The sequence below is a fragment of the Planococcus citri genome, chromosome 3 (genome assembly GCF_950023065.1).
Source record: "Planococcus citri chromosome 3, ihPlaCitr1.1, whole genome shotgun sequence".
In the NCBI taxonomy this organism is placed as follows: domain Eukaryota; kingdom Metazoa; phylum Arthropoda; class Insecta; order Hemiptera; family Pseudococcidae; genus Planococcus; species Planococcus citri.
This window is the reverse complement of record NC_088679.1, coordinates 56291951-56306466: the sequence shown is the minus strand read 5'-3', so window position 1 is coordinate 56306466 and position 14516 is coordinate 56291951. Positions and strand designations below refer to the sequence as shown.

The 14516-nt window shown below is 34.1% G+C and overlaps 1 long non-coding RNA gene across 1 annotated transcript in view; it reads right to left on the bottom strand.

The window, feature by feature from the left end:
- Positions 1–1193: 1193 nt before the first annotated feature.
- Positions 1194–14516, bottom strand: part of LOC135841165 (uncharacterized) — a 210082-nt gene continuing 196759 nt past the window's right edge. The window contains exon 4 of the long non-coding RNA XR_010557853.1: positions 1194–2005. This is a non-coding gene — a long non-coding RNA (uncharacterized LOC135841165). The remainder of the gene's footprint in view (positions 2006–14516) is intronic.

Below are 14516 nucleotides of genomic sequence, written 5' to 3'. Positions count from 1 at the left end.
TTAAAAGCGGGTTTGAGTCGTCTGAAGTCTTCAACAACATTTCGGAAATTCTTGTTTTTTAATAGAACTTCACAACAGCAAAAGTAGATCGTTTGGAAGGGAAATCCACATTAAAATCACTTCGTGATGCGAATAAGTAGATAATAGATATCCTGAGTCGAAGACTTCCCCACTTAGGTACTTATTCATAAGCCAAAAGCTAATGCTATAGGTAAGTTTTTTTTATTTGAATTTAAACTAAAAGCCAGAAGCTATAGATCAACTTACTGAAGAATCTTATGAAGTGTTCCGTACTACATCATTAAAATTTTAGCTGGCAGATTTAAGTTCAGCTCCCAAAGTAAAATTTAAAAAATTTTGAAATTTTAAAAAATCGCAACCCCGACGCTCAGGAGTTTCCCGTGGTGTTGTCGTGGGAAAATGCTGACCCACGCGCTTGCGCGAGGGACTACTTTCATTTTTCCATTTTATAACTACGTTTTTCATATTATTTCAAAGATTATTCAAATTTTCATCAAAAATAAAGAATTTTAATAATCTTTGAAAAATATAATATACTCGCAGCAAAAATTTCAATAGTGTGGTACTCGGGCCAAGGGCTACTACTGAGACCACTTTCCATCCAAATCCCAGAGGGACACTTCATGAGATTCTCTATAGTTAAAATCATTCAAAAACACGCCGTGCCTTGAATTTTTTCCTGCTAGGTAGCGTCCATAGACTGTACGAAAAAAAACAGGCCATTCCATATTACCTGCTTATTTACCCCATAAATTTCAAAAAAACGCAGACATCGCTGAAAATAGTCATTTTAAATTTTCAAAAATTTTCCCAAAATCAATTTGAGCTGCTGAGAAAAAAATAGCATAAAACGACGTTAAAATTTAGCATAATTGAAGAAAAAAATTGTTGACGGAGGTTGAAGAACGAAAGAACACTGATGAATGAGTAGAATTTAAATATTGGACTCAGAATCTTTGGTGTTTTTCTGATTTCATGTTAATGTTGAGGCTGAGGTCTCATTCTGGAAAAATAGTTTCAAAAATGTATGGAAAACTGTACAAAACTTCTACCACGGAATACTCATCTCACACCAATTTCGCTGCAAAAAGCTTAAATTATTTCTGATTGCAAGAATGGTTTCTCTTTTTGTTTTCAATTTTTATGATGTATTATTATAAAGGGGAGAAAAACAAATCTGGGAACTTTAGACGGAGGAAACGTGTTTTCAAATGGGTTTGATGCCATGGAGTAGCTGCCTCCAATGAAAAAATTTTGAAAAAATTACTAATTTGTAGAAAACACTCTGAAAAATACAAAACTAATTTTTGGCATTTTTCCAGATTTCAGACTCCTTTGCACATTGATTCGTAGCTTTCAAAATTGGTTTTAAGGTCGTTGTTGGGGTCAAAAAAAATTGAAAAATTTCAAGATCATTACCCACATTATGCGCTCAAAAAATTATCATTCCGTAGTACTAAACGAGAAATAGCATAAACACCAAAAATCCGAGCAACAGCCTCCCTCTATTCTTAAAAAAAAAGGCAAAAATTGGTTTCCAGTGATGAACTACCTACTGCAGAAATGCAGGACAAAATCGAAAATACCAGTGCTTAGTGCTTATAACTGGATCGAGCTATAATATCGAATAATCTCACAGATAGATTTGCAAATACACCAGTGACTTGAGAGGAACCCTGAAACTTCGTCGTACTCGTACATTTTACTATACACGTGCGATACACAGACGAATTGCGTCGTTAGCTCGACCAACGCGTGAAATCGCCATCGTAACAGGGGGGAAAAATAAAGAAAAAAAAATTACAACCTTAACCTACTGGTTATAAAAAGAAAGGCCATAGTTCAAGTGTTAAGGAAGCTGTACTTACACACAAACACAGGTACAGGAGTTGGAGTACACAATCGACTGCAGGCAAAATTAATTGCGCCAATGGGAACCGTGTGGGGAGGTGCGGCGTTGACAGTGGCTACTTCGAGTCTTCGACTGCAACAGGTAAACGACATAGATGTATTAGTAACACGCGCTTCATATTATACCGCAGATACACAGACATATAGACACAGAGGTCTCCTCCACCTCACCGCTCTCCAAGCTAGATCTCTTAGATCTTTCAGCACAAGTGAACCGAAGCAGGTAGGTATCTCGTTCTTCGAGAAGGCGCAATAAAAAGGGCAAAGAGGTGCGATCAGCCGATCAATGCTTAGAAATATTACAAAATACTTGCATAATATAATACTAACGACAATCGGTAGCTCCGAAGATACGTGTGGCAAATTGCCATCAGCGTCGATAGAGCGGTAGTTAAGTTTTTTGTTGAAATTTTCACCGCACCGTTTAGCGTTCGCCACACCGAGCCGGTGTCATCAGCAGCGGAGCGCGGCTGCTGATGGTACATTACCATCGAGACGAGATACGGGTAAAAATTACGACGACGTCCGTCTTCGATTGACATTAAATTTCACAGCCATTACCGCAATAACAACGACGACCATTTGGATACAGGCAAGAGTGTAATTTCTTCTAGTATACTATAACCCGGTATTAGCGGACGCGATGCGAAAAAAAAACACACCGTCTTAATCTGTTTATCGTGTGGCCAACTATTAAAACGCTGGCTGGATTTAGCCTTGATTGAATTGGCGCCTCTCGATTATACCAGCTCGTATATTCGTGTGCCAGACTGAATATACCAATTGCCGCCAGCGCCACCGAGTTGCAAACAGAACGAGCTGAGATGATGCGTAAGTGCTTCATTTTTTTTCTTCTATTTTACTGTGGCTCGTTCGTCAGTTCGAAGAATTCTTACGCGAGCGGGGCACTACCGCATTAAAATTTTCCTGATTCGTGATTCGAGCGTATAATCGGCTAAAAGTTTCGGGGAACGATAAAAAATTATGTACTAAATCACATCTCGTAACGAAAAAGTATCGTAGAAGAATTTTTGAATTTCTGAATTCCTGGAATCAAATAAAATTTAAATCATAAAGCTTGAGAATGGTCACGGAATGATACAAAGAAGCGACCTAAATCCGCCACAATTCAAAGCCTTAGCCTTCAAAGGGTTGAATAATGAATGAGCTTCATGTAGTTCCAGTGTAGGACCTACTTGTGATTTCTCGCAAAACTATAAAACTTTCAATAAGGCCCATATCTCAAGAATAGTTCAACTTTGAGCAAATCTGTTAGTGAACAGTAAAGTAGGATATTCAAAACCAACAATTAAAATTTAAAAAGCTCAAAACTGGACTTTCAAAACGAAAACTTAAATTTTCATTATGAATGGCATAAATTTGAAAACTATTATTCGGCATTCGTATAGAAGTTGAAAATCACTATGATTAAAATAAATACAATACATACCTAGGTATGTACTAATAAATAAACGAAAATAAATGAACGAAAAATTTGAAAAATTACTGTGAAGGTAGAAGGCATATTTTTATTTTTATAAATACAGCAATAAATTTTTAAAAATAAAATCACAACACTTCAGGGGTTCAACGATCTCCAATTTTGATCAAAACTTGCCCCCTCCCTCCGAAGTGAACGAGTGGTTTGAACGGTTTTTGATGACGCTGATTTTTTTGGGGAGGGGGTCAAAATTTGAATACTTGAGTGAATTTTTTGATTTTCTTGTATTTTCGAGCGTTCCAATAACATTTTTTTGTTTGAGGGGAGGAGGTGTTCGCAAATCGCAATCCTTCACCGATGTTTCAGTTTTTCATTTAATAAATTAGTTATTAAATTTCTTTGGACGTTTTCAACAGCACAAAATTTTAATTCGACGTATTTGTTCGATAAAGAACTTTTTAAAAAAATGCTCGAAAATTATTTTCGAAAAAGAAGAGAAAAACACTCGAGATTATCAGAAAATCAGCAAAATTAACGTAAAAATTGTTGCAGATTAAGAAAAAGTTGAAGAAATATTGCAAAACATTTTCTGAAATTCTACACATTTTTCACCAATTTTTGCATCATTCACGCCAATTTGTTTTTGATTTAGAATATTTTCTCATGTTCTTGTTGACGATAAATTCCAAAACCTCAAAAAAACCCTCAGGCCTAAAGTGAACCATTATAGGCAATTTTAGCAAATTTTTGTAAGTAGATTCTTCGATAATTCCACAAAAATTTGCTCGTATTTGTGTAATCGTTGCAAAAAGTATTTGATAAGATTTCAGCATCAGGCGCTTTATTAATTTTCAATTAATTTTCTGATTTTCTGGCCCGTTTTTGAAGATATTGTCGATATTTCGTGCACTTTTCGAACGCACTTTTCATGAATGTTTTCCTTTTTTATCATGGCGAATCGTTTGAAAAAATATTCATGAATATAAATTTTTTAAAAATAAAACAGAAGGCCATTTTCTTTGAGTTTTATTAAAAAATGCGAAAACTCTTGAACTCACTCAACAGAGTTTCATCTTGAAGATAAAAAATCACGAACGTGCCCCATAAACATGAAAAAATCGAAAGGGTATCAATTTACATACTCGTAGTTCGTACATCACCTGAAAAAATTTCAAAAAGAATTTTAAAAAAATCGCATTTGGCCCATTCCCTCCTGAATAAATTAAAATACGATCAAATCGAAGTGAAAAGTTCAAGTTATTGTTCCTGATTGCAGTTGGTTTTGAGTGAATCGAAGCCTTTGGCAGATTTTTGAATTTTCCACCATTCAAACAATCCTATAAAAAGAGAACACTTCTTCAAAATTTATATGTAGTTTGTACTGATTCCAATCCATCATTTTCCAATTTTACGAGAAGTAAAAATGCATCAAAAACCAACAAATGACAACAGTGCAGCTCAAAACAATAACCTAAAAGGGTGGGAGGAGGGGCACAATCATCGTAGAAAAATCTCACGGTATAGGCAGGCGGGGGCTAGGTGTGTGACCATCAAATCATCAATGACGAAATGGTTGAATTGTTGATTTCAGAACAAAAGAGAATTGATAGAGAAATCCAATATACAACATCACCCAAATTTCAGACAATGAAATTCATTAGGTATTCAATTTTTGGTGAGTTTTCAAAAATTTAAATTTGAGCAAGGATTGGAAAAGATCACAATTTTTACTTACGTAATTGACCTAAGAAAGCTGAAATTCGATTTGTAACCTATTTTCGTCATCCCGAGTCGATTCACAATGGTTTCGAACAGTTCTCAAGCCTCCAGAGGATATTCTGATACTCCAGTTCAAGAAAAAAACCGAACTAAGTGTACAGGAATATCTTGTTCGAAACGTACATACGCACGTATATGTGGGAGCCCTGCAATTGCGCCAAATCACCAAAATCATGTACCCGGAATTGCGCCGGGTGTTCAAAAAAGTATACTGGCAATTGCGCCGAGAGTTGAAAAAATGCGAAACGAACAAGATATGAATGAATCGTTCAGTCGCAAGTTATATCTATGATTTATTCACCCACTCCAGAATCTTCCCCCACCTAAACCTAATGTCGCAAAAAATAGGTTCAACGAACAGGAACAAAATTAGAGGTTGTTTGAGAGGGGTGGGGAGGGTGACTGAGAATTTTCCGATTGGTATGAGGAAAAAAATACCAATTTTGCCGAAAAAATGATGCATTTCTAAATAGGTAGGTAGGTACTCACTCATCCATTAAAGCTTATTTAATAATTGTAACTTTTCCTTTTGAATTTATGGAAGTTCCAAATATGAAATTTTTTTAGTTTGGGAAAGAGATAGGAATTGATCCGAGCGAAATGAGGTCAAAAGTATTAAAAAATTTATATTTCAAGAAGTGAAAAACAATGTGTTTTTTAAAAACTTATTTCTTTTTCTGCTCAAGAATTTTAGAATTTGAATGTTGAGTTTTTGAAAATTTCAATTTTGAAAATGAAAATCAAACAGACGTGAACGAAGCGAGGACAAAGCTTGTTTCGAGAAGTAAGAAAACTATGTTTTTAGATTGCAAAAATTTATGTTTATAAAAAGTGAAAATATAATATCAACAAGTACCTCATACCCCTACGTCTACAGTGTCTACACCCAGTTTATAAGAACGAATCATTCAACTACACCAAAATTACGATTCTGACAGTCCGCAGTGTGAGCAAAGGGTCGGGAAGATTCGTTCTTTTGATTGGCGCAATTCCCCATGAACACATTTCTCTATCTGGCGCAATTGCAGGTATGCTTATTTTTTTACTCGGCGCAATTCAGGGTATATTTGGCGCAATTGCATGGCAGCCATATATGTATTTTATTTGAATTGTACTTGCTAGTACTAGATAAATTATCGTTTGTTCTTCCTCCCCTCCTCCTCAAAGTTGTTATATTTTATCTCGTTACCATGTAACTTTGTTACATTGTACATATTTTTACTCTGTTAATTATTAAAAATACAGTCCACTTGGAAGCAAGTAAGTTTTTGTGTTTTATTCGTTGTACCATAATTAACACTAAGTAAATATTATCAAAATGAAATTCAGTAGCTGTTAACTCGAATTTATCATTCTAGTGCACCTTTCAATCGATTTAGACACAATATATTTTCAAAATATTTTTGTGCTGGTTCAAATCTAAAAAAATTTCCGGTGATCATTTTTGAAAAAAAAAAATGAAAAACTCAAAATCCGCTGCACGCTTTTGAATAATTTGAAACCATCGCCAAATGACTTGGGAGGTCGATAAACTGGCACCTAAACCAAATTTCAGATCTTTTCCTTTACACGCTGACGAACGATGGATTTTTAAATCGAAAAATAAAATAATCACTAAATAATATTTTTGATTTCTACCGACACAAAAAAGTACTCGAATTGATTAGAAGGGTTACAAAGATGGTAAATGCAAGTTCAGTTGAAGGTGCTGAATTTCATTTTAACTCTACTTACAGCGTTTTTTCTAAAACTGGAGAATTTGAAAATCAACTGGATGCTCCAGAACAGTTCAAAATCATCAAAAATTAACTCGAGGTCGGAAGTAGGGTATAAATAAAATTTCTATGTACTTCTTATGCTTATTTTATCCAATTTGAATAATTTTCATGAGAAAAGGGTCAAATCTGAATCTAAACCAGAAAATACAATATACTTATTGTCACAAACCAAACTCAGTAAGTTGATATAATACAAGTTGAAATGCCAATACACCTGAGCCCACATTAACGCTGCGCCTGACCATAATACCACACCAATACACCGACGCTGTTTAATTCACCGTATAAAACGCCGTAAATAAACCGCGAAAACCGGTCCCCTCACAAGAACGATTCCATCTACAGCAATCATTTGAAGAAAAAAAAAACACTACCTACCTCGTAAACGAGCGTGATAATTATTTTAAAAGTACGTGCGAAGCTTGATTACGAGATGGAGAATTTTCTACGCTTTTGGTGTAGGTAATAAAAGATTGCACAAGGTGAAGTATGAGGCGGCGGTGATGGGCTCAAGTAGTATACACGAACGTTTAAACTTTTCCATTAAACTTAATATCCAGGTTCCGCGTCATTGAAAGCAACTTTAAAGTTTAGCGGTGACGCTAGACGCTAATAAAGATAAGCTCCGAAATGGGTAAGTAACATTTTATTTATAAGGAATAGGTTGTCGCGCGTTTTAGCAGATATTTGTTGAGATGTCTTCGACGAGCTATTTGTTATAATGTGATATTGCGATCAAGTTCTACCGCAGAGAAAACTCGTGTACCTTCTGCCAGGAAAACGTAAATACATACGTATGTACTACAATAAACATAAATTAGTCCATCAGCTTTAGACAGGTCCAAGGTAAGTTTTCTTTCAGCGAATAATTTTTAAATCATACTTTCACCCTTAATTACCATTAAAAAAGTCATAAAAGAGCAAAATAAAAAGAACTTGAACTTACAATGACACAAATGACATCACATCATCGCATAAAAGAGTAGCGAAGAAATCAGCGCTAAAATCTCAACGTAGCGTTACAATAATCGAGTACCAACAGAGAAAAAAATGAGGAAAAAAAGAAAATACGCGATTTTTTCAACACACACACACGTATCAAATTTCAACGAAAAAATAATATTTACAACTGATTCACCATTATCCGCGAGGTGTCTGTGCATGATGGAAATAAAAACTATACCTTATCGCGCCATCATCGTCGTGTTTCGTTTTTTCCTGGTGTTTTTTTTTTTATTTTCATGCACAGTGTTTTTTTAGCTATTAGGAATTTAATAAATAGCCAATGTCACGACACATCATCACGCTGACTAATTTTATCCAAAAATAAAATAAATCATCGTAAGTGGTGCTGGTACGTAGTTATTATGTAAGCTAAGCGCATCTTTGAACATGTTAATGTCGCTCACCGACTCGCCGTTTAAGTATTTGAAAATTTGGAGCGGTCTTGCCATGCAAATTTTTTGGCACAATGTACATTGTACATATGTGAAGTAGGTACTTGGTACTACGTAGTACTAACATTGGGGTGGCACGAATAAAAAAAACATTATAGACTTTAATAAAAAGTGAGGAAGTCAACTCTGAATAGGAGATTACAGAGAAAAATGTTGAGCTACGTACCCATACAGGAGACTGAGTGAAGGGTCCTTAAATATGGTCACTTTTGAAGAAAAAATATAATAAGTTTTTTGAAATATTTCGATAAAAATCCCTTTGGTGATCATTTTGATGAAATTTTCGAAATTAATTTTTTTTTTCATTAACATATTTTAGTGTTTGAAAAAATCAAACTAAAAAAAAAATGGACAATTTGATCAAAACAACCTATAGTAAAGAGTGGTAATCATCTAAATTTTAGCGATTTCTCAATATTCTAGACACTTGAGGATGAGCTCAAGATCTTTCTGGGTAATTTTCCAATGAGAATAAATTTCCTCGCCAATTTTTATCAAACTCCAGAATATATTAGTAGATACATGTATTTTGTTTGTATAACTCCATCTTAATGTAGGCCAACATGATTTTAAGTTAGCGTGATGAAAAAAACATCATGATTAAAAAAATGGAATTTAAATTAAAAATATCAAGAATTTTGACCTCAAGTTTCAAAACCCTTGCAAAAAATTGTCTACAATCTTGTAATGAAATTTAATGACTACGAAGAAAAAGGTAAGTAGATATAGGTAATCAAGCCCTCATAATCCGTCGACTTTGGTGGAGCTGAAATTCGACACAGAGGAAGAGTATTTCACACACATCCAGAATCTGAGCTGCCAAAGGTTTTTCAATTTCTGCCAAATTTTTTGGAGATCAAGAACATGTTTATTTAGGCAGGATTGTTATTGCGAAAAATCGCGAGAGTGGTCCCTTAAGTAATCTTCAAGAGTCACCCCGCCCCCTCCATTTTTTTGTTTTATTCTTGCCTTCATTTTTACCACGTTTCTGAATTAATTATGGTTGATTCTTTATTATTCATTTTGAAGTTTGAGTTTTAAGAAACATGTCTACAAAAAAGTGAAATAGCTACGGCTCAACCAGGATGTCATATTAAAATGTTTAGAGGAACTAGAAAAATAAGATCAAGATCGAGCTACTTTCCTTGACAGCAATAATTCACCACCATCAACTGAAGAAACTGAGCAGGTGAAATTTTAATCGAATTTGTTGACAATAGGTACCGTTTCTGAAAATGATCCTAGTCAAGGTAAGTGGAATTGAATTTCCGAAACCGAAATAAATACTTCTTACACAATACTTATAATATTTGTGATTTTTAATTCTCTACAATTTTTCTCGGACTTCATTTTTCTGTAGAATGCTTCGTTTCGCCTCCAGATCGATTTTTTTGAAATGAATTTCATAAAAATCGAGCTGGAGACGAAACGAAGCATTCTACAGAAAAATGAAGTCGAGAAAAATTGTAGATGATTAAAGTTTCAAGCGTCATAATGTCATCAGTTTTTTTCTAGAGTGCTTATAGTTTTTGATTTTACTTTTTTTTTTTTTTACAAAAAATTAAAACTTTTTGAAATGTGAAAATCGGAATACTTACTAACTTTTGCGCCACTCTGCATTAAGCAGGGATGAAAAGCCTTAAAATGAAACTTCAGCTTTTGGCTTTTAGCTTGAAATTTCAAATTTGAAACTTTTGGCTTTAGCTTTCGGCTATCTCGATTTTTAAGGCTTGCTTTAGCCAAACTTTAAGCTTCCAATGGCTTTCCCTTATATTTTCAATTCAACAGCTTTCAGCTATATTTCATTAAGCTTTTAGCTTTAAACTTTTGGCTTAAGCTTTTGACTTTAAACTTTTCGCTGATACGCCATCAATTTGCAAAAAAAGGGAATTAAAAATTAGATTAGGTACATTACTTTCATAATTAGTGATAGTGGAGAACATTCATTGCTAGAAATATTTTCATTTTTTTCATTTCACTAAATTGCATTAAAATAAAATTGAATGAAAATTTTTTCATTTTTTTGTTTCTTCTGAATTTATAGAATTCAATTCTGCAAAAAAGCCTTTGAAAAAAAGCCAAAAAAATGAAACTTTTGGCTGGGAAAAAATGAAACTTGCAAACTTTCAGCTTTTGGTCAAGTGCGAAAATCTGCTCGGCTTTCAGCTTTCGGCTTTAAGCTTTCGGCTAGCTTTTCATCCCTGGCATTAAGTATTATATGTATCAACATGATTTTTTTTTTTTAATGTCGTAGGATTTTGACAAAATTCCATGTAGATAAGGATCTTCATTTTTAGTTAGAAATAGATCAGAAAATCAGAAAAAATTTTCAATTTCTCAGATGCCTCTGAAAGGAGGAAATATGGATCCACCAAGTACAGTATCAATTGAAATAATCACGGTTTTTCGCTATAGGCCTTACCCAACCTATTTTGGGGGAAATTGCTCAGTTCCGAAAGATAGGTAAGTATTCAAAGTATTAATTGAGATTCTGCGTCGAATTAAACCATTGCTATTAAAATGCAAAACCACTTTTAGGATTCCACTGCTCGGTTGTATGTAGATGCTTAAATCGCTTGCTGCATGACTTAAGATTAGACAAGCTGGACAACGTGCAATGCACGACTTACGATGTCGATCATCCCTCCTTAATTTTAACGTCAGTATAAATTATCAATAAAAACCGAAATGTGAAGCTTATATTCTTTCGACACTTCGACCAACCATCAGCTATTCGCTGATTGTAAGATAGTTTTTGCATTCAATGTTTGTCTATTGGATGCTTCAACTGCTTTAATGCGCAAAATGTGTTAATTTTTTTTTGTTTTCAAACAATAACTCCTTTGTGGCATGATTGATGAAATAACTGCTGACATCACAACATCAATTCAAAAATTCGTCCATCACTTCTTGATAATACCTAGAAAAATATCCGATTTATATCAAATTGAAATTGATTTTTACACACGGATCAAAATCTTGAGATAAAAAATCAAATCAGCGTCTACATCGAAGATGGCTCCGACCCTTCCTAAGAATCAATTGCAGCCATTTTCAAACAGATCTAATATCTCTAAATTCAGCTGACTCTCTTGTAATATTATAGAAAGTACTCTAGAAGGCGCTGTAATCAACTTCAACAATTCTGCCATAAATTCGACATTGTGAGTGGATTTTGATGAATCATAAATTCGAGGTGCAGAGTTTAAAAGTTTGTTACAAGTTGAAAAAATCATCAAAAATGGATCATCCATTTCTTCAAAAAAATATTCAAAACTCATTTTTTATAGAAATAGGTAATTTGGAAAATTTAAAAATATACTTACCTACCCATGAAATTTTTATTGCTTAAATTATTTCATTTCTTTCACAAGGTCCATCTGAGCAAATTAATTCTGAGCAATGTTACGCGGGTAAGGTACCTACCTATGTACTTACCTAGCCATGGAATCCTCAGAAAACTGAAACTTTCAAAAGAAGGTACTATTGCGGAGCATGAACTCTTTGCCTTTAGTTTGAAGACCGATTTTTCCACGCTTACTGTAGAAAAGTAAACTTCTGGTAAAGGCTCCACATCGACTCAAAAATGATTCTGATCAATTCTGGTACCTTAGCCGATTGAAGTAAGTAGGCATAGAGATACCGATTTTCAGATTTTTATAGCAAGATTTAAAGCATTCAATGTTGAAGATGAATGAAAAATGCATAGTATGTGCATTTTTCTCTCTGAAAGATGCACTTCTAGATTTTCTTTCAAATTCATACGGTCATCGCAGAATGAAGAGATGATGAGCGGTCGCAAAAAAAAAAGTCAATTCAATTAATAATCATTCAACTCATAGTAGGTACATATGTACGTATTTATGAGATCCTCACTTTTAATTTCGCATACACACGCCCCTTTCGAAAAAAGTGAAAAAGAAACCCATACTTATTTCATCAAAGTGTACCACAACGATTTCCTTCGACGGTTACCCGAACCGAGCTCATGTAAAGGTCTACCGATTACACCCAAAAACCAAGTAGGTATTTGGCGAATAATTTTGACTAGAGGAATCATGGCTTCGGCAGCATCACGAGTAAATCGTACGTAAAGAAATGACAACACGAACACAAAGTCGGATTAAGCCGGCTACATCATCGGGACACATGACTGAACACGTCGCTAACTCTGACATAACACTTTATAGTCGCCCGCCTAGACCACCCCATCTGGTCGACGTTTCGATAACGTTGCTTTTTGATGGGCGCGCGACACCAGGCGAAAAAGAAAATTGAGGAATTTACGTTCGTATTTCCGTTTTTAACTTCTAATTAAATTCCTTCTCTAATTATCGCGTTTGGTGCGTGATGCAGCTTATACTTTATACTCGTGTATACGCGTATAGTAGAGTTATATGTTTTATAGATGTGTGAGTTCGACTATTGTTGCAACCCTTTTTTTGATTAAATGGTTTACACGAAAGCGACACGATCGAGCTCTTTGAAGGGTATTTTGATGTTTCTAAAGATTCTATCTGTTTTGGGTGGGATGAGTTTCCCTTCGCGTGAAATTTTTGGATTGGAGTAGAATGAATTTTACATGAAAAATTCAATTTTTTTCAAACTTTGAAATGTGAAGGAAACAATGGGTGCTAAACTGATATCCCAGAACAGAGTCCAACACCAGCCATCTCGTATTTAATTTTAGGATAATCAAGTAAGAAGGTAAGTATTCTTTCACTGTTCATTTTTTTTTGATCAGAAGCGTTTTGCCCAGCATAGTAATCGCATAATATAATAATGCGAAGAACGTACAGTTCTGCAGTACATTCACAGTGTACACCTAAAAATGTGGACGAACGATGGTCGATGATGTCTACTCTTAGGCTCGAAGAAGAGAACATTAATTTTAATCGGGCCTACTAGAAAAAGACCAATATTTTTGTTTACTATCAAGTACTTCGAATTTGTTTAAATTAGGTAAACGTCAAGGCTAAGTTCGAGTTGTTTTTTTTTTTGGAGTATTAGAAAACTTTTTTATCTAAGTTAGATGTCATTTTTGAAAAATTTGCAAACTGAGTTTCATAAAAATCGATCTGGAGACGAAACGAAGCATCCTATAAAAAAATTACATCCGACCAAAATTGTAGAGAATTAAATTTCCAATCGTTATAATGTCATTAGAAATTTAATTCTGTACAATTTTGGTCAGATGTAATTTTTTTGTAGGATGCTTCGTTTTGCCTCCAGGTAGATTCATCTAATAATGCGCCCTTTCTTTCTGGATCGAAATTTGACCTCGGGTCTTTCGCTCTGGATGCGTAGGGGCTCGCATTTTGAAATTCGTTCGTGATTTATTACTTGTCTTGAATTTAATATTTTTGTTTTTGAAAAATTTGCAAACCGAGTTTTATAAAAATCGAACTGGAGATGAAACGAAGCATCCTACAAAAAAATTACACCCGACCAAAATTGTAGGCAATTTAATTTCCAATCGTTATAATTTTTTTGTAGGATGCTTCGTTTTGCCTCCAGGTTGATTCATCTAATAATGCGTCCTTTCTTTCTGGATCGAAATTTGACCTTGGGTCTTTCGCTCTGGATGCGTAGGGGTTCGCATTTTGAAACTCGTTCGCGATTTATTACTTAAATTAAATATTTTTGTTTACTTTCGCTTTTTATTACAGTTCGATTTTTTTTTTTCACAAAAAACAAAACTTTTTGAAATGTGAAAAGTGGAAACAACTTTTGCACCACTCTGTATAATGGGTCAATGTAGGGTGAAATCGAATTAGTTTTTTAGATTGTTTCTCATTATCGAATTAGGCATGTTTTTGGTATGTTATGCCTTGATGTATCTACTTTACTACAATTAGTCAATTTCACCCAAAACAATGTTATTTAGAAATTTAATAAAGTTTAAGTTTAAATTGTAACATTTTTTTGGCATTTTAGAAGAGTTGAATTATTGTCAACTTTCTTCACATTGTTAAGTTTTTTTTTTTTTGAAATAGGTAAATAATAATTATTATGATTGTTCAAAGAAGTTAGATTTGTTTTTGTTTGCAATAAATTCTTAAAAAACAATTTTTTTCACGTTATTTATTATTTTGTAGAGGTGGGTGTTTTGAATACACAATCGTTTAG